The sequence below is a fragment of the Canis lupus genome, chromosome 17 (assembly GCF_011100685.1).
Source record: "Canis lupus familiaris isolate Mischka breed German Shepherd chromosome 17, alternate assembly UU_Cfam_GSD_1.0, whole genome shotgun sequence".
NCBI classification, from domain to species: Eukaryota; Metazoa; Chordata; class Mammalia; order Carnivora; family Canidae; genus Canis; species Canis lupus.
In genome coordinates, this window is record NC_049238.1 from 51,409,029 (window position 1) to 51,429,643 (window position 20,615).

The 20,615-nt window shown below is 48.6% G+C and overlaps 1 long non-coding RNA gene across 4 annotated transcripts in view; it reads left to right on the forward strand.

Annotated features, from left to right (window-relative positions):
* The first annotated feature begins 3,463 nt into the window (after window positions 1-3,463).
* LOC106559910 overlaps window positions 3,464-20,615 on the forward strand; it is a 28,948-nt gene continuing 11,796 nt past the window's right edge. For 3 of the 4 annotated variants that reach the window (XR_005372587.1, XR_005372588.1, XR_005372586.1), the window contains exons 1-5: window positions 3,464-3,619; window positions 4,130-4,218; window positions 15,406-15,487; window positions 16,356-16,883; window positions 20,330-20,451. This is a non-coding gene — a long non-coding RNA (uncharacterized LOC106559910). Of the gene's footprint in view, window positions 3,620-4,129; window positions 4,219-15,405; window positions 15,488-16,166; window positions 16,884-20,329; window positions 20,452-20,615 lie in introns of all 4 variants that reach the window. The other variant, XR_005372589.1, reaches the window with a different exon arrangement.

Here is a 20,615-nt window from a genome sequence, read left to right on the forward strand (position 1 = left end):
CTAGGGTAACATGCTTGACTACTATTGCTAAGGAAGGAACTCCTTCCGAGATCACACAGATTAAAAGTGTGTAAAGGAGTAGATCCTCAACTGAAGTTTGTAAGCTTTTTCAGGATGAAGAGGCAACAGATGCTGGAGAAGCAATAGATGTTCAATATGGAGGCAATCTGATTATCTGAAAATAATGACTTTCTCCTCATTTCCAATATTTATGCTACTTGATTCTTCTTTTCTTATTGTATCATCTGGTTGTCCAGAACTATTTTGAAAAATTGTATCAATAGTATTCCCTGACTTTAACAGGAATGCCTCTAGTATTATAACATTCTGAAAAAGTGATTTGGATAACATTTCACAATCTTTACCAAGTAAGAAAAATACCATTCTAGGCCCAACTAATTGAAAATCTTTAATTAAAAGTGTATGTTGGATTTTATTAAATATCTGCAGCTATGATTATGCATTTTTTTCTCTTTTATTTGTGTAATGAATTATATGAATAAATTTGTTAACCTTAGATTGTTTCTGTGTTTCTATGAATGACTTTATAATGTGGAGGGGATGAACAGACTTTCTTATAAAAAGCAGGAAGTGAGTTGTGATATTTTTCTATTTCAGGGGGAGCTCCTGGTTAAGGGAGAAAAATGTACTGAGTCCATGTGGAAAGTGTATAGAAGCCAAGATTCAAGGATATAGAAAAAAGAATATGGTAGCCTGCTCTGTTTTCAGGCCCAGGTTTTAGACTTTTGCCCTTCCTGGACCCAAGGTACTGACATGTAAGTAACCATGTAAGAGGCAGATACTCAGGATAGGCCATCCACCAACTGCTCCTTCAACATGGGCTATATAGGAATGGTAATGGGGTAAAGAACAGGATTAAGATCTGATGGACAGGAAGAGGTACTCAGAAGACAGATGATGACACTGGTACAGAGAGTCAGTGACTTATGTATAGTTACACAGATTTTGAGCTCAGGCAGTCTACTTCCCAAATCTGAGCTCTTAGCGTCACCACTATACTTCCCCGGAGGCTGTCTGCACTGTTCATAACAGGGCTACAAATATGTCAGAATTGAAAATTCAGGGTAGGAAGGCACAAGTCCCCTTGTTCCTGGCTGCATCTGAGGCTTCTTCTGGGTAACAGAGGCCTTTTCACAAGGATTGGTCCCCTGGTCCCCTCTAATACTGCTGCCCAAATGGTTCTCAAAGATCAAATCCTCCTATTCTCACACCATCTACATTCTTCTAGACAGGGAGAGTTTTTGAGAAAAGGAAAAATTTATGGAAATCCCAGCCAAACTCAGGCTGAGAAAAGTTTGACCCCATCACAATGTTCTTGCAACTAACAGTGCTTATGTTTAGAAACACTAGACTGGACATCAAAATGAATAGAATCCTTGGAAACTCACAGAGCTTTGGTAATTCTTGAAAACTGACTTCTTAGATCTGGGGAAGGGAGAGTGGAAAAATGTAGGCCAAACCTGAGTAATAGCTGAAGACGATGTTGGGGCTAGCTAGCTCTTTCTAACAGAGAAGAGTGGTAATTTCATAGGCCAACATAAGGATAAATACCATTCGTTCATGTTTCTGATAAATGCCTACCTAGTTCTTTCTGTGTGCAAGACAGCCCATTAGCTGCTAGTGAATACAGCAGACATGGCCTTGCTTTGACAGAGTTTAGAGTCTAATGAAAGAGATAGCAAGAAAATAAATTTCAAATTATACTATGAGGTAAAAGAAGAATGCATCATGGAAGAGGAGTAGAGTGGGTACACACATGGAGGTCAAGGGTGAGAAGAAGCCACCTTAATGAAAAGGAAGGGAGGCCACAACATGGGGCAGTAGGAAAGGGCTTGACTTGTTCAAGGACCTGGAAGACAAGAGCAGTAGAAGCACTTGTGCTGGGATAGACTCATGCGAGATGACAATGAACAAGTATCAGTGCCAAATCATTCAGATCCTTTTTGACCATGTTAAGGAGGATGGGTTTTATACTCAGTAAGATGTGAATGCTTTAGGCAGGTAAGTAAAGTAATCCGATTTCCTTTCTGTTTAAATTGCCCTAATCTCTGTGTAAATAAAATGGATAGAAGAGAACAGCAAAAGAAATACAGAAACTAATTAAAAGGAAGTTTCCAGATGAGAAATTATAGAAACTTGGGCCAGAACGGTGCCAGTGGAAATGGAGAGAAGTAAGTAGACTAAAGATGTATGTTGGAGGGAGAATCAAGAGAACTTGATGATGAAGACAATGCAGGAAATAAAGAAGCATGGAGAATCCATAAATACTCCCAGGTTTCTAGATGTATCACCTTATTGGATGGTGATGCCATCTTAAGATAGGAAAGCCTGGGGAAAGGGTAAGTCTTGAAAAGGTAAATTAGGAGCCCTAATTTAAGCAGGCATAAGTTAAATAACTACATATTAAACTCTCTTTTCTCTTGGACCACATACTGTGCACTCCCCTGGCAGACCTAGTCTGATAGGAGTGGTGTGGGCCACTACTAGCCGGCCACCAAGGACTTGAACACAGGAAACCCCTGGAAGATCTCATCACCCACTCGTTGTCCCAGCCCCACAATGATGGTTCTCCAGGAGTCTCATAGGGTCCCAGTACCCTTCCCCCATTTCTCCATCTGGACAGGAGGATAGAGTTGACCCTGGGAGTGACTCTAAGCCTCTACTGGGAAACTGGCTGCCAGCAACCTCCTCCCCCTGCGTCAATCCTCTTCCCCTAAATGCATCCCAGCTTCCCATATGGTCTCCAGATACCCCGCACCCTCTCCCCTGGGTGCAATCATCATTCCTAGGGTCAGTTCAGCCCCTTGGATCCCTCAATCTAGAGAGAGTCATGAGTCCATCTGTCATCACCCACCTCCCTGGGAACTGAGGAGGGCAGAGAGCCAGGCCAGCAGGCAGAGCACATCTGTATCTCCTTGTTAAAGTCCAGCTCTGTTGGTTAATCTATGGAAGAGCCCAGCTGGAAAGTCTACCAAAAATGCAGGAATCACTAGTTTGAGCCTCTTGCCCACATGTGCCCCCTCCCCATCATCAGGTATGTCCTGTTCATCATCCCCGACTTTACTCAAAGGTCATCTCCTCTGGGAAGACTCCCTAATTCCCAGGCAGATCCAGTCACTCTTTCTCCCCTTCTTCCTTGACCAGACCACAATGACAGGCTCGATTGCACTGTCCTAATAGTGTAACAGTCTGATTACTTGTCTCTCTTTTCAGTTACATATGTGCTATCTACTATGGTTCATATTGGTCACACGTGGCTATTCAATTTAAATTAATTACAATTAAATAGAATATGAATTCAGTTCCTCAGTTACCCTAGCCACATTTTAGGTGCTCAATACCCATAAGTGACCAGTGACTCCCATGAGACATCACAGAAAGCATTTCCATCATCACAGAAAGTTCTATTGAACAATGCTGCATTCTATTGAGCAGTGCTAAGGGCTTCCTGAGAACTAAACTGGGTCTTACTCATCTTTGTACCCCTGCACAGTATCTAGGACATAGAAGAGGCTAAATACATACAGATTAAATGAGTAGATGAGAGAATAATTTCTGGACACCAAATGTCAAGAGGAATATAGATGGCCTGTATGGGGTATGTTTCAAAAACAGGGACCAGGAGAAAATATGTAGGGGAAATACAGAGAGGACAACTCAGTGTGAGGAGGGGGGCCCTTTCCACATCCTGAGACACTAGAATGCTGTTGCCAGTGCCCTTTAGCAGCAGCATAGCTGCACAGGACTGCTTGTTCCTACCAGCCTTTCCTCTGCAACACCTCTTTTCACCTCTCTACAAATCCATGAGCCTTACAAAGCCCCCAGAAGGCTCTCCTGACCAGCTTCCACTTGTCCCACTCTCCACAGTGTGCCAAGCACCCCCAGCACAGTTTCAAGGAGCTCCACTTGACAGCTGTGGTCACTGTCCATTTTGTGTTCCAGTGCATATACTTCATATCCATGACTGCTCTCTTTTTCAGGCTGACCAACAGACCCCCAGTGTATCAGACTTAGGCTATAAGACGTGGGCTTTCCAGGGACAAGGTCTATATTTTAATGATCAGGAAAGATAGAGACTCCCTAAAGCTTAGTGTTTGTTTCTCTTTAGGCAAAGGACTTAAAGGAAAGGATCGGGAGATCTGGTCTTGTGGGAACAATTAATCCAGAGTCTTGTCCACCAGAGAAGATGCAAAGCAGGTACTTAAGGGAGCTCAAGATGACACTGTTTCTCTTGTACAACTTCAAGTGAACTTTATACAACCATCTCTTCGAGGGCCAAGTGGCTGGGCAAAGGCTTGAACTTTGAGGATTTGAAGAAGCTGAATCTCTCTTCCTCCACTGCTCTGTTTTCCTCTATCAGCTCTTATTTTAGCATCTTGAGCCTCATAGTCTTCTTTTGTTGTCTAAGAATCCATGGGAGATGAATCAGACAGTCCTGTAGCTCTGGCTTGGCTCTTTATGGGCTCCTAATTGACCTTAGAGCTATCCCTGTATTCACTGCTTCACAGAAACACACTTGCCATCAGAAAGGGCTCTCTGGTCCTGGGCCCATTTTTCTGTGGCCCCTGAGCTTGCCTGGAGTTTGTGCATAAGGAAAGTAAAGCTCTACTCTATCCTTGTAGATAGTTCAACTTCTTCCTCACCCTAGAACCTAGGCCATTCTCAACAACAGGCCTGAGGCCCAAGATGGCAGCCCCATCAACCCCAAGTTTGTGGTGGTTGATGTACTATTTAGAATGTCAGTATTCATTCACCTTGTCCTTCCACTTGGCTGTCAATATTAGCCTCTTTGCCCCAAACACTATCCCTTAAGGAAAACCACAACTCTGCCCTCTGTCCTATAAAAGGGAGTCTGGTCCTCAGCAGGCTTATCTTTGGCACCTAAAGGGTATACACACACTGTGCCCCATGCACAATCCCTTCTCACTGGTTCTGTGTGACAGCCATCTCATTAGAAGGAAAGCTCTTATAGTCATGATTTGAGAGGTTTAGCATAGTCCAGGAACATGCACCATTGCTATGAGGAGGCTTCTTTGTGCACAGTTTTGTGTGAGGTATTGGGAAAATGTTCTGATCTTCAAATCTGCATTTTCCCATTAGATTCATTCCTTTGGGTTAAGGCTTGCCTTTATTCTTAAACAATGGTATTCCCGTCTCCCCTGAGGGGCTTCTGGGGCTGGACCCATAGGGAGAGCTTTGTGGATGACCTGTGACTCTATGACTTCTCCTCAAAAAGGCAGTGGGAGCAAGTGACATTCCTAAAGCCAGCCCCTGTGCTCCTCTTTCCTCAGCTGACACATCTGAGAGTAGAGGCTGTCTTTCCCATGTTCAGGGCAAAGGAGGGGAAGAGCTGGAACTCATCAGGGTGTTGTTTTTGCCAGTGGAGCCCTTGAAGTGGAGACAGGAGAAAAACAAACAAACTCATGTCATCTCCCCAGGGCCCTGGAAGAGGTCCCCTTCACAGCCAGGAATGTGACAGGGAGAGAAGTCAGCCAGGAGGCTGCCTGCAGAGGGAGGGATGCACGCAGCCTGGGCTGAGGATCAGAGGCAAAAATAGGGAGAGGGGGCCAGAGCTTGGGGGGTCCAATGCCACAGCATCCCCAGAGAAGGTCAAAGACCCACCAGAGAGAGCTGTACCCCCAGGCTGGGAGGGCTCCATGACACAGAAAGATGGCCCATCTCAGCAGAGCCACTGATAGTCTTCTAGAGGAATCCAGCCACTGTACTCTAACACTGGTTTTGTGGCATAGATGCAGCAATAATTACACAGATTGACCACTGATTGGCCAGGGAGATCGTAATTAGGAAGAACATGAGGGTCAGAAGCAAATCCAGGGAGCAAAGATGGTTCCAGGGAGGAGACAAAGCACTAGGGAGGGGGACCAGCGTCAGGCTGAGAAGCAGAGCAGAGACAAGCGGTGGAGGATCAAGGTCATGTTGAGCTTGCCTAAGAGCTCTGGCACACCAGAAGGCCTTTGATGGGCCAAAGCTGGACACATGTGCCACACTGCTACTTTTTCAAGAAACTTGACCAAGAGTTCCATGGCATGTCCTACTTTTACCTCTACCATGGGGCAGGACACCAGGGAGCCTTGGTCCCCAGTCTCCATTCTCAGCTCACCCCAGCTCCTAGGAACTAAGGAAAGGAAGAGCGAGACATGGGTTTCCTTATACTTCTCCTTCCTCCTCCAAAGTGTGCATTTAGGGCCCCTCATATCATAGGTACCAGCAGGGCCTGGGCCCCACTTAACCTCCTTTTCCCTCTACATCTGGGGGAGTCTAAGGTATGTTCCATTCTGGGCTCCTACTCTGGGCCCCAGCTGTGTGAGGAAAGCAGCCGGGCCAGTTCTCCCAGAAGCTCACCACAAATGGTCAGGGACTCAATATGCCCATTTACAAACTAGAGACAGATCCTGACCCCTCACCTCACTGGCAGTTGGGGGTTGACAGGAAACCCTAGTTGCCAGAGCATCCAGGAAAGAAAACCAAAGCATCTGGGACATTCCAGGAGAAAGGTCTCTCTTTGGGGGATCTTCCATTAAAAATGCTGAATCTGTCACAGCCTGATCTCAGGCTGTCAGAGCTACCTGGACCAACACCTCCATGTGTGTGTAAGAAGACTGAGGATTACATAGAAGAAAGGACAGTCTGCACTGCAGGGACAGCCAGGGGCTCAGCACTCACCCTCGGGGAAGCCAGAGGAAAGAGAAGCATGAGGAGAGTGGGCCCATCCACTAGCAGCCTGGGTCTTATACCTACAGTCTAATCCCTTGTACCTGAGTGAGACTCAGGATCTACCCAAACCCACCCCAAACCCACCCCCCACCTACAGTCTAATCCCTTGTACCTGAGTGAGACTCAGGATCTACCCAAACCCATCCCACAAGTCTGAATCTCTACCTTGAAATCCTCTTAGCACTATTTTGAAGTCCAGGCCTGGGTTTTGCTTTTATGTCTCCTTCTGGAGGCCAGAGCCCCATCTCTGCTCCCAAACTCCCAACACCTCCCACCTACTGCTCCTCCAGACTGCCGGGGCTCCCACCAGAATGTGAACCCCATGTAGGGGGGATCTTGGTGTCTTTTATTCACTGATGTGTCCTAAGTCCCTCAAGCAGTGCTGGCACAAGGGGGACACTCAATATTTGTACAGGGCCCAGAACCCACTATAGAAGGATCAGTGAGAAGGTAGAGACAATGACTTGATGGAGAACACACAAGGAGAGGCACTGTGCAAAGGACACCTGCAGGCTCACCTCCCTTGTCCCTCGCTGGAGTTTGCCTCCTCTCTAAAATGACTCAGACCATCACCTTCCTCAGCTGGCCCAAGTCCTGCAGGTCTCCATTGGCTGGTTGGCTCCTCAGCCCTTCCTCTCCTCCTGTGTGCCCAGTGTCACCACAGCCCTGGAGATGCTCCCCCCACCCCCCCCCCACCCCCGCCATCCCTCAGGCCACAGGCTCCAAAGCCATATGGAATTCACCAGGCTCCAATCAGGTGGCTCCATCCTCCCACACTGGAGTGTGGATGCTCAGAGCTTAGCCCTGTGCTGGAGGCCCTCAGGGGTGAGGAGTCTCAGCTGGACCCAGCTCTTAAAACCTAATGATTATTGTAGAGGAATTAAGTTACCCTAGCCTCCCTCACACATGCTTCTCCAGCTCCATGGCCCTGCCTCTTTCTCCCTGTTTTGAGCACCCCCTTCCCCAGGGGTCAGACCCAAGGCCACTTTCTGCTGGCAGTGCCCAGAGCACAAGGAGACTCCTATCTCCTATCTCCAGACTCCAGACCCCAGGAAAAGGAAGGACCTTATATTCTTCTACTGCATTCCAGAGGGAGTGACAGGGAGGCCCCAAGGTGGCCTGGATCCCAGGAACAGCCTGGCTCCTTCTCCACCCACCCCACTCTGCCCTCCGGTCACCTCTCAAGCTTTCTGGATCTAAGATGCCTGCAGGAATCTTGGCCCAGACATCCACAACCGCTCCCTCAACCTCCTGTAAGGCCTCCTCACCCTCTTCCTCCCTGGCAGGGCCTGGAGCCTGGGATCCAGTGTCTGGTCTGGTGCTCCCTTTCTGCTGGTTTCCCACCTGCACCCGGGGCATCTTTCAATTAGTGGTCTGCCCTAGCCTGATTCAAGGAGGGCATCCATCTCTCTTCATCAAGTAGAATTGCTGATATGGATTGGCCTAATAATATGAAAAAAGGTTTTCTTCTCTGGGCTGCAAGGTCCACCCTACTACTTTGAAATTCTGAGAATGCATAGTCATCTTTTCAAATGTACAACAGTCGTCAGTAAAATGAGGAGTGCTTTCCTTGATTACCTGAATCTCAAGGGACTTTCATATATTCATACGTTCAAAAGTCACAGCTCTCCTGTCCATTCATTGTAGAATATGCTGTAAATGAAGGCTTGCAATTCAAGTGAACTTTGCCCACACCTGAGGAAAACAAAAAAGTCTATGGGTCTCTCTCCAGACCCTCTCACCTGGGTCCCCACCGGCACTCTAAGTGTGGATGGCATTTATTTTATACTTATCTCATCTCTGGGGCCCATATGGCTCCTGAAACTCCACGTACTAAGTCATGGCCTGTCTGTCTGGATGAATCTGGGTTTCTGGTGGGACATGTCCAAAGAGTGGCCTCAATGGGTAGAAAGAGGAGTCCCAGGATGTCCTGGGTGCCCTCCCCTCCCCACCTCCCCTGCATGTGAAGACTATGGACTCAAGAGAGAAAGCCCTGGAGTTCCCCAGGGAGCATGGAGGGCAAAGTGGGGGAATCTGAGGCTTTTGTGGCAGGAACACTGGGGAGGGTCATCCCAGAAGTGGCCAGAGTCCCACCCACCTCACTTCTTTGCCCCTGCTTTTTCCCACTCCTTTCCGCCAACTGCTCCAAAATGTACCTATTATGGATTTGCTTCAATAATATTTTTTTTGAGAAAGAGAGTGAGAGAAAAAGAGAGAGAAAGCTAGCAAGGGTGGGGGGAAGAGAATCCCAAGCAGGCTCCACGCTGAGCATGGAGGCTGATGCAGGGCTCAATCTCATGACCTAAGCCAAAATCTCATGACCACTTAACTGACTGAGCCACCCAGGTTCCCCAATAATTATTTTTTTTAATGCAAGCTTCTCTGCGAAGTCTAGGCTCTTCTTTCCCTTCTCCATATTGATTTTATATCTCTACCCACCCCCGACCCCATCCTGTACAGAACTTCACTAAACTGCACAAAGATGGAGCATCTGCACTGCTATTTTTCACTGACATTGCGTTGTGTTTCTCTACTGTTCCTTCATTTGCCAAATACTGAGCAAGACCCTGCAATGTACAAAGTGCCAGGCTGGCTCTTCCTGTTTCTGTCTTCTTTATCTATTTTAAAAATATGGTTATAAAGTAGATTCAGGGATCCCAGCCTAAGATGAAGTCTGAGCAAGGATGAAGCTGGTCCCTTCCAGGTATGGGGCATGGAAGACTGGAGACTAGATCCAGAACCGCTTTGAATAAGAATTCCAGTGGGCACCTGCCTCTCCACTGTTGCAGCCTTACTAACAAAGCCACCACCAACCAGCCTATCCACCTCCCTGCCCCCAGGCCACTTTCACTTAGCAGCTGGGGAGATTTTTCAGAACACAGGTCACATCAACAGGCTTCTTAATATACATATTTCTGCACACTGGTGCCTGACTACCCTCTGATCTCAGAGAGTGGGTGTCCTCTCACAACAGCCGCACGGTCCCTGCCACATGCCAACTTCCATGTATCCTCCTCACACCTCTACACATGCTCTTCCCCTGCCCACCACACTTGTCCCCACCCCCCCATTCCCACACTCCTCTTTTTGCCAACTTTTACACATTATTCACATTTCAACAGAACTGTCTCTTCCTAAGAAAGGGATATCTCACCCAGCCTTCAGGTAAAGTAAATTCCCTATTATATGCTCTTCTCATTACCCTGAACCTCCTAATAATCATTTATGTAATCATGGTCTCTTTCCCTTGACTATATTAAGTACCTTGAAAGCAGGCCCCTGGGATCCCTGGGTGGCGCAGTGGTTTAGCGCCTGCCTTTGGCCCAGGGCGCGATCCTGGAGACCCGGGATCGAATCCCACGTCAGGCTCCCGGTGCATGGAGCCTGCTTCTCCCTCTGCCTGTGTCTCTGCCTCTCTCTCTCTCTCTGTGACTATCATAAAAAAATAAATAAAAAAAAAAAAAAAAAAAAAAGAAAGCAGGCCCCTGTCTGTGCTGGCTGCAGATACTAGGCTTATTCAGCTCACTCTAGGCCTTTGTAGGAAAGAGCTCAAAGGACACTGTCCCATTCCTTCTACTAACTAACTGGCTGAAGGCCGTGCATCCTATTGGAGCAACAGGGATGGAACCAACCTCAGCTGGAGTTGATACTCTAAGCACATTTAAACCAGAGCTCCTGCTAGCCTGCACGATGCCTCTGTGGGATTAGGAAAAGATGTTCCCTCTTCTGAGAGAGTGCAGTCCAATAGGGCACGGGCCTTGATGAGTAGAATCTGGCCTGTCTACATTTCAGTTCCCACTCACCCCTTGGGCAAGCATCTTTTTTTTTTTTTTTAAGATATATTTACTTGAGAGAGAGTGAGTAAGAGAGAGCACGAGCAGGGGATTAGGGAGGCAGAGCAGAGGGAGAGGGAGAAGTAGGCTCCCCGCCAAGTAGGGCTCAATACCAGGTCCCTGGGATCATGACTTGAGCCAAAGGCAGACCCTTAGCCAACTGAGCCACCCAGGCATCCTGAGCAAGCACCTTTTAATAGGATATGCCTTCATTAAGACCCAGATACAGAAATGAGCTACTTTTCAAGCTAGCTAAAGACACCCATGTTCCAAAGCTCTACAGACCCAGCTGGGGCTCAAGAAGTTGTGTCTTTCTTCCCTCTACATGGCCTTTGAAACATCTCTCAGAGTTTTATATCCTAATCTAGTTTTGCAGACATCTCTGGGTCTTCCACGAGCTCTGGGACTTCCAAATCAATTATTTACCCTTCCCTACTCTCTTCCCACTTCACTGACCCCTGTCTTGAGCCTGTTCAGGATCACATTCGAGGAGGGGGCCCTGCCATATGGACAGGGTATCCCTAGCTCAGCATACTCCACTGGGCTCCCATCTATGCCTGTATTTAGTGACAGCAGGTAGATGGGTGGGAGGTCACATTTGGCTAGAGGGAAACATGGGTGTGCATTCGCAGAGCAGGATTCTGGGAACCAGCAGAGAAGCTCTGGCTGCATTCAACAGGCCAGCAGGAGGGCCCGTGTTCAGTGATAAAACCACCACAGCATTCCCAGTCCTCACTAAGGTCTGGATGACCGGTCAGGGACCAGCTGCACTGCAGCTGGGACAGATCTGGCCCACCCTGTCCTCCCCACATTTGACCTCTGCATGGCCCTGTGGATCACACTGCCCACCAAGCCAGCAGTCTGTCCTCAGCATCTTCTTTCACTCTCTCTCCATCCTCTGGCCTCACAGTGTACTCCACAGCTCATACTCCAGTGTGGCTGGGGCAGAGTAAAGTCACAGTGGGCTCCTCCCAACTCAGGTGGCAGATGATAAGCATTCCAAGCCATCAAGACTGAGCCTTTGGTCCCTTGAGGCCTTCCTCAAAAACAGCCACAGTGACCCTTTCTGGCCATATTCTCATTGTCCATGCCTCTCTCTAAAGCTGTTGGGCTCTTTCCAGGACAAAAGAGCATGCTCTTGGAGCTCCAGGAGACCCAGATATGTGGCTTCTGGCTTGTGGTGATTTGAAACCTGTCTTTCCTTCCCTCACCAGCTCACCAGCCTTTTGTGTGTCCTGCATGGCTTTTCTCTCATTCTGCCTTCAAAGAGGCAGCCAGTGCTGATAGCTGAGGTGTCTCACTCTTTTCCCACTTCAATCTAGGCTCTAGTTCATCAGTTCCTGTCAAAAAAGGAACTGAAGCCAGGAGTTCTAATCTTCTCAGCTTGTAGGATTATTTTCTCAGAAAATCCCTCTTCATTTGGGAGCTAGGTTTTGGTGTTGAATTAAAATGGGCAGGAGAAATCCAGGCCATGGGTCTTGCAAACCATAAAAATCTAGACAAATCTTTAGTTTATTGCCATTAAAATTATCATCTTCAGCACCACAATCATCATCACCATTACTACAGTCATGACAATTATCACCATTACTACAGTCACGACAATTATCACCATTGCCACCATCCAGTAAATATCAACTGCCATCATCATCCCCACCTTTGTCACTTTCTCCATTGTTTTCACCATGATTATCATCACCATCACCAACAGTCATGACGACCACCACCACAATCATCCCCAGTTGTCATTACTGTGACTATTAATATCTATCACAACCACTGCCACCATAATCACTTTCACAAACATCATCAACTTCTATATCACTGCCCTCACTGCTAATTTTATCATCCACACCACAACCATTACACGTTCACCATCACAAATATCTTTACACACTGCCAGCAACGCCTCTACTACTGCTATCACCGACATTCTCACAACCATCAATACCATTACTAGCATCAACATCCACTACCACCACCCAGTGTCATTCAGGTGATTTACTCTAGTAGATTCTACAAACTTCAGCTCCGTTTGGAAAATCTTGACTGAACATTATCTATGAGTTCACACAGAATGAGTTGTTGAGGTTGAATTAGTTGGCTTTCACTGCATGATGATCAACCTCCCAAATTAGTGGCTTGAAACAATAACCACTTGATTATTTAGCACATGATTCTTGGATCAGGTGGGAAATTATTTTACTGTAGGCAGCCTCAGCTGATCTTCACTAGGCTTCCTTGTGGGTCTATAGTCAGCTGATAGGTCAGATAGCAACTAGATGAACAGGGATGGACCCATTCATATCTGATGAGGCACCTCAGTTCTTCTTATGGCCCCTCATCCTCCAGCCAGCTAACTCAGGCTCATTCATACGGTGGTCGCAGGGCCCTAAGCTTAGCAAGATGCCAAGCCCCCACACACAATGGTGCTTGCCAAGCCTCTACTTGTATCAAGTTTGCTAATGTCTTGAGGTCTAAAGTAAGTCACTGAGTCAGCACAGACCCAAGAGTTGGAGAAACAGACTTTACCTCTTGATGGGAAGATCTACAATGTCATATTGCAAGGGCATGGATTTGGGGAGGAGAAGAATTCATGGCCTTTTTACTATTTGCCACATGGGTGAGAATAAAAAAAGAGACTTTTCTTTAAAACTGACAGCAAACACCAGCCAAGAGAAGTCTAATTTAATGTGCTTTTAAATCCAGAGGAATGCCCTTGGAGTGGCTTCCAGAATTGGAGTAACTTCATACCCAGAGTCACTGAGTCCTTCTACTTGGCCTATTTCAGATTCCATGAAATCTTCAGTATGCCATCTTTGTCTTTTCTATCCCAGATTTCCTTCTTCTCTGACTTTCCCTGATCTCTGAGGCCCCTGACTCTCTGCAGGACCCCTTCCCATCCTCCTCTTCTAAGGACCCTCTCCATTTCCACTGGACATACATTGTGAATCATCTCAAATGCTCTCAGACCCTCAGCCACTCACTCCTCCTCAGCTGCCACCACAGTCAGCTGACTCTTTACATGCCTGCTTGGGCCTGCCATCTGAGGTTGACCAGCTGATTTGCACCTACTGTACTTTCAGACTTGGAAGAAGCATCAATATGCACAATGCAGGATCTGACTTTGTAAGTAGCTGCTGAAGGAGCCAAGTGATACAGTCAGGAAGTTCAGGTTAGTCATCTCCCCATGAGATGGATTTTGAAAGAGAGAATATGGAAGAGAACCTCAGATAAAATTATCTCCCCCTTCCCCTTCTGACGCACTGTTCTAAGGTACGCTTTTTCTGTATAGCCTGTCCAGAGATGTCTTGCCTGGCTAATGGGAAGCATCTACATCTTGATAAGCTGTGTCTTTTTGCAACTTGTTAAGAAGCAATGGCCAGTGCAATAACGTATCATTTTACATCATTTCTTCTTTACTGCTTGCCTTTTACTTTGCTTTATCCTTGCTGCCCTGGATTTGAATCTCTGAAATAAAGCATTAGCATCTTAAGGCTTGCCTCAGCCTCTATTTTCTAGGGAATCCAAACAAAGATGTCACCTTAAAGGAGTTTACTGCCAGGGATGTCTTAGAAGGAAGACAAGGACATCAGAGGGCTATGCCTTTTAGCAAAAGAAGGCTCTAGAATAGACAGAGATTTATTTGTGGTGTTACTGAGAGCAGAGGTGATGGGACATTCCTGCCCACCCCAGCCCATCAATAAAACCTCAGTAACTCATTTCTAGGATGCCAGGGCTTAAAGATGCAGGTCCAGGAATTCCCTGTTGCTCCAGCTCTCTGGGTAAAGGACTTCTTTTTTTTTTTTTCTTTGCTCTGCCACAATGCTCAGACACTGAATCTCAGACACCAAAGATTCCTAGTTGTGCAAGTATTAGAACTATTATCTTACACTCATATCTCCGCTTTATATCTGAGCCAGTGCACATGAAATTTCCTGAGTCCAAGGATCACCTGGAAGTTCTTTGATGACTCCCTCATCAGGCCAGGGTTTCCCAAGGGCAGGAAACACGTTGCTTCCCATAAAATTCAGCTGGAGATGATTTAGGTGGGCCATGAGAACACAGCCCTGGCCATGGGGCTGAGGTGAGCACTGTCTGCTCCTCTTCCACCTGAATGTCTAGACGTCTACAAGAGTTCTTCCCTGAGCTGTGCTCTCCTACTCCCAGAGTCCAGCTCTGAGTAGAGAGCTCACCACTGTCTTCCCCTCCACCTTCCTTGCCAGAGATTGAGGCACATACACAGAATTGTAGCTCCCTTTGTCCTTCTGTGTGTGTTGATGAAATTTGATGACCAAACTTCCAACATGACTGGGAGATAGCAAAATGCTAGCAAGTAACCCCAAAAAGGAAAGTATTGGAAAATATTTTCATTTGGAGAAATATAAAGCACCCCACTCTAATTGCTTTGCATTTGGGTTTCCTGAAAGTCTCAGGAAACAAGAGACAGGCCATACACCCTTCATCCTTGGTGTTTCAGAACTGAGACTGAGGGCATGCACCCCTCTCCAGGGTTGGAGAGGGGCAGGAGGGGCTGGAGGTCACTTAACTCTAGCATCTGGGCTAGGAAAGCATCAATTCCAAACCTGTCTCCTGAATAGCCCTCCTACCATTAAAGACACTCATGCCTAAAAGAGAATCAGAGAAAATGTTACTGGTTGCCCGTTTCTACAGTGGTCTATCCATTTTTTCAGGACGTCTACCTTGTACTCACCCAAACCCTTCTGGCTGCAGTTCAAGCTTGTTTCTACCTGCCAGTTCATGGTGAAACTTGGAGCCTTGCCACCATGTTTCATTTGTTGATTCTTGCTTTCAGGGCACAAGGTTTAGCCAAGTCCTTGGAGATCCAGGTAACACTGAGTTTTACTTCACACTTGAAGATCAAGAGCACTGGACAGGTGAGGCAAGGCTCTGCCCCTCATACCCTGCTTGACGTGTTGTTACCAGGCCCAGGCCCTCCGTTGCTAGTACCCTCAGGGACTACTACTAGGGTATGACCTGGGCTGCTGAGACCCATCCCTAGCACAGCACAGCATGGGCCACTGGGGCTTCCCTAACATCATGCAGCACCTCTGGATGGGCAAGTTTTGTTTTCTCAGGTCCACGGTGAGATATAGTCCATATCCCAATGATATTAAATCATAAAAGACGGTGCTCTGATCACGGTGGGGCTCCGGGTTGCCCCTTCCGGTTGAAAGTCCTTTGGATCTGATTGGCTTGGGGTTGAAGGCAGGCTCAAGGATTCTTCTACTTGAGGCCTCAGGTCCCTTTTCCTTCAGCATGCAGCAGGGAAGACATACAAAGACTGTCTTTGCAAGCAAGACAGCAGGGGGATGGGGAAGGGAATGACCATCTGATGAGCCTTTTGGATGTGCATTATTTGAGATAGTACTCAGAATGGCCCAATGAGACAGGTCTGGCCATCCCCCATTGAGCCTCGGGTGGTCTGAGACAAAACTCAAACTTCTATCTGGGAAGGAAAAAGGGAGAGAAGAAAAGGCTCTGGTATCAGGCAGTCCCAGTTCAGCAGCAGCCATGGGGTTTCTCTGGGCACCACCCCAATTCTCACCCTGCCAGGTGGCTGCTCTATAGCTGTGAATAACATAACATCCATCTCCAACCAGATGAAACACTGAGAGAAATTGATGATTTCTTATTCTAAGAAGGTTCATCGGGGCTCTTGCTCCATGTTTCTGCAATGTACTTGACCTCCTGTGTCTCGGCTTTGCCACTGGATGCTGCAGGAATTCTTGGTCTCCTATCTAGGTATGAATACACTCAGAGGAAGGCAAAGGACCTGTCTTCCTGTTTCTCTGTCTAAGGAGGGGAGGAATCATTCCCTGTGAGTCCCCGCAGTCTTCTGTCAGCATTCTTGCATCAGTGACGGGCAAGAGAATGGGATTGTTGAGACAGCTCCATTAGAGCAACTCCATGAGCACTACAGGCTTTCTCTAAGGGGCTGCTGCAAAACCCCCCAGGAGCATCTGCCCTGAGCCTCAGCCTGTACCAAGCAGGGTCATGGAGAAACAAAGGAAGGGCCCCCACCACCCTGCCCAGGGGCTCACCGTGCAAGGAGGCAAAGCAAGAACAACATAGACTGGTAACTGCCTGGGCAACACCTGGGCTTGCTCCTTCCCAGCTTCTGGCTGCATGGTCTCTGGAGCAGGACGACGACGACCCTTGGACAAGCTGCAGACTTGGCTGGGCCTACAAGAAGGCTTTTCCCTGGGGCCCAGAGCAGAGGTAGAACTGGGATGGACACTCATGGCACAGTGTGGAACCAAGTAGGGAGAGGTAAGAAGTGGGGGGGGGGGGGGCAAAAGATTAAGAGGGAGGGGGGAGGCAGTTCTGAAAGGAGGGGAGGCTGCAGTTTGGACTTGACCTCACAGCCAGAGAAATTCAGCCATGCTCATCTCAGTCCTGTGCAGGAGCAGGTGTCTCCCCTCACCCAAACCACACGTACCCATAAATGATTTTACCTATGAGGACCTGGGGGAAGCCAAAGGCCAGTGCAGGAGAAGGGAGTGGTTGGGAGGCTAGAGATGGCCCTGGCAGATTGGGAAGGAGCAGGCCTCCATCCATTTCTCCCATATACCCACCAGGAAGCTCACATTCTCTCAAGTCCAAACTCCAGTGGAGAGAGGAAAACTAGGGAGAGTGTGCCCCCCACTGGTCAGTGAGGACAGGACCCAGGGCCATCTCCCCCAGGGGCAGCCTGGCCACCGGGAAGGACCATGAGCCTGCAGGCTATTTGCTTCTCTGGCCCTGGGGAGGGTCGGTGGGGCCCTCTCCCTATCTGGAAACTAATCTCTCACTGTTGTTGCCCAGCCTTGCCCTCGTGGTCAGAGAGCCCATGGCTGAGGCCTCAGCATACATGCTTGAAAGGGGCATCTCAGAAAGCACTCTCCCTCCCCGGAGTTTAGGATTGGCAAATTTCTGAGGCCGGCAGGGTGAAGAAGCTGGTCTTCCAGAGGGCGGGTGTTAGGAAAGCTCTGAAGGATCTTCTGAGGAAGGGATTCCAGCAGGGTGGGAGGGGGCTTTCCAGCCCAGTGGGCTCCAAAAATGAGACTAACACTCAGGTATCCCCCAGCCCAAGTGGCACTGGGGCTCCCTTCGGGAGAGAACACACAGCTTCTGGATTTCCTTCACTCAGATGTTCAGGCTTGTAAGGGACCCTAGGAGTTGAATGAGTTAATTTCTTTCTCATTGGCAGGAGAAATCATGCTTTTATAAAGGTCTCCCCAGATATGCCTAGTCATAATGATATCCCCCACCACCTTCTTTTTCTTCCTCGCCTAAATCCCTCCTGTTGTAGTTAAACCTCTGGGACAGAGTGATGAACTGGGCCAAAGGCCACAGAGGAAGAAAACCTGGTTCCCATCTTTGAGGGCCCCCAACCGGAGTGTTTCTGTCCTAAAGAGCCCGGCAGCTTCTGGGAGAGACAGGAGAGGCACTCCTCAAAGGAAAGGGGCCTGCAGCAGACAAATATACAAAGTAGAGCAGAAATCATAAACACATTTTATTTCTAAATAATTTTAAAACCCCTGGCATTGTAGCAAATTGGAATATATTTCCAGAATCGACTCAAAGAGATTTTTTTTTTACAGCAACATATGAAAAACGTCATTTAAATATCCACCAGCAGCTGCACCACATGTTGGGCTCTTAGGAAAACACTTTCTTTCCTTTCATCAAAGTCCCTTGATTAATGTTCCACTTTTCTTTGACACTTTTTCCATAGTTTGAAAAAAAAAAATCAAAGGCTGTCCTATTATCTGGAAGAAAATTAAACTGATAAGACTTAATGTCTGCTATATCCTACAGTGGTAGGCCAAAAATACTGTGTAGGCCCAGGCCCGGGGCCAAATGTAAATGAACATTAAACGGAGGGCACATCCCAGCCCGAGGCTTCCGGGAGGGGGGCGGCTGGGGGTAGCTGCGGAGGGAGCAGAAAGAGCCCCCCTGCGCCGCCAGCACCAGCACCGAGGGGCTGGTGGGAAAGGCTGCCGAGCCCCAGGAGGGAAGGCAGAGGGGATTTTTGGGTCGGCGGAGTCCCAGCGCCGCGGGGGAGGGGGCGGAGGGGGCCTGGCAATGCTGGCGAGGCCCACCTGCAGCAGGGCCGCCTGGCCTGCGAATGGGGACACCTGAGGCGGCAGCTGTGGGTTGGGGGGAGAGAGAAGGAGGGAGTGGAAGGAGGGAGGGGAGAGCAGCAAGAGGAGAAACTGCGCCAGGAGAAGGCTAGGCAGATGGAGTACAGGGAAATCGCAGCGTGTCTGGCACTGCAGCTGATGCCATAATTTAAAGGTCAGCTCTGTGGAAGGAGGAAGAGAGGGAGGGGGAAGGCACAGTCTGGCACGCACCGCCCCACCCCCCATGCAGCCCCTTCAGGTCCCCTCTCCTGGCCAGCCTTCCTCAGGTTCGGGCTCCCCTCTCCCCCCCTCCCCCCCACACACACCCCCTGTGTGGGCCCCCAGGGTTGCACCAGGCTCTGGACCCAGCTCTGCACCTAGCTCTGCCTCGGGCCTCCCGTGTCACCTCACCCCAGGAGAAGGAACTTAGGCTCCCAGAACCTTAGTTTCTTCCTTCATAACATGGGGGTGCTAACCCTTCATCTCCCCCGCTTACTGTAAAAGTTAAGCTGGATAATGGCATAAATGCTGGAGAGACTCATTAAAAACTTGCAAATCTTTCTGGGCTTCTCTAAAGGAAGCGGCTTGAATTTGCCTTTGAGGAAAAAGTGTCCCTTTGTTCTGGGGAAAACCACCTTTTGAGTACCTAAAAGCTAGAAGCCCTCTTTGTCCTAAGCCCCCACCTCACTCCCAGTCCTTGGAGATAACGTCACCCTTAGCCCCAAGGCCTGGGAGGATGACATGGGCTCACTTCTGGCTTTTCTGAGGTCTCTACGCTGCTGTGGATTTTGTAAATGGGTGTATCTTTTCTCAGAATCTGCCCCCCCACCACCACCACCACCACCTCCAACTTAGCTGGCTGCGTTTCCTCTCGAGGAAGAATGTTACTTTTCTCTGCATAGATTTGAGCTGCCTGGTGGCTATAAATTATGGCAAGTTCTTGGGAAGCTATGGAGGTTTTTGTTGGAATGGTTTTTTGCCCGAGGGCTGGAGAGGAAACCCCATGGGCTGCACAAAAGCCTTCCAGGCCTGGGTTTCAGCTCTGGCCGGGGGAGGCTGTCTAAAGCAACCTGACAGGTCTACAGACTCCCTACTGTGGTGCTATTACATGAAGAAAAGCCCAAACTGAGGGAACATGGAGTTAGTCCCTGCAAGCGCCAGGAGACAAGCCTTCACTGCCTGTAGTCTATGGTGGCACAGAGCGTTGGGCAGTCTTGAGGCATGCCTGTGCTCCTGGGCGCGAGGGTGCTAGGACAGCTCCAGATGCTGGGCTAGACGGCCCTAGTCACAAGGGATTGGCCCAATGGCTGGCTGGAGCCCCACTGGCCCCTTGCTTCCCTTCCATTCTCCCCAGCTCTGAAGTGATTCTGATTTAAAGTCTCAGTCTAGCCTTTACTAGATGGTAGAGGATCCTCCTGCTCTCCTACCAAGGCATGGCTTTGAAAGGCTTAAGTTGGAGAGAAGATGGATGCGGCTACAGTGGTGTGGCTGGTGGGGGCGAAGATGAAGGATCCTCCTTCAGAGACCCCATCCATCACTGCGCTGCAGGCAGGCAGCCAAGTTCCAAGCCAGGACACTATGGGACTTATACCCCTTCTCCTGGTCTCTCAGGTGCGATAAAGACTTCCTCTTCTTTGGACCAACAATGACCAGGACATTTCAGCCCAGAGCAGGCTGGTTCCTAGACTGAGCTGTCTGGTTAGATGGTGCCAGGGGCCCTGGCCTGATGGCAGGTAAGGATGACATGGCCTTGCTTCTTGGCTTTTCCTGTCTGCAGTTCCTTCTCCTTCCTAGCCCTCTGTTAAAAGGTGGCAGCCTTTCACCACAGGGTGGGGTGAGGATGTTCACAAAAAGGTGCCCAAAGCGGGTCACAGCAGGGAGAGAGGATGGGCCTTGT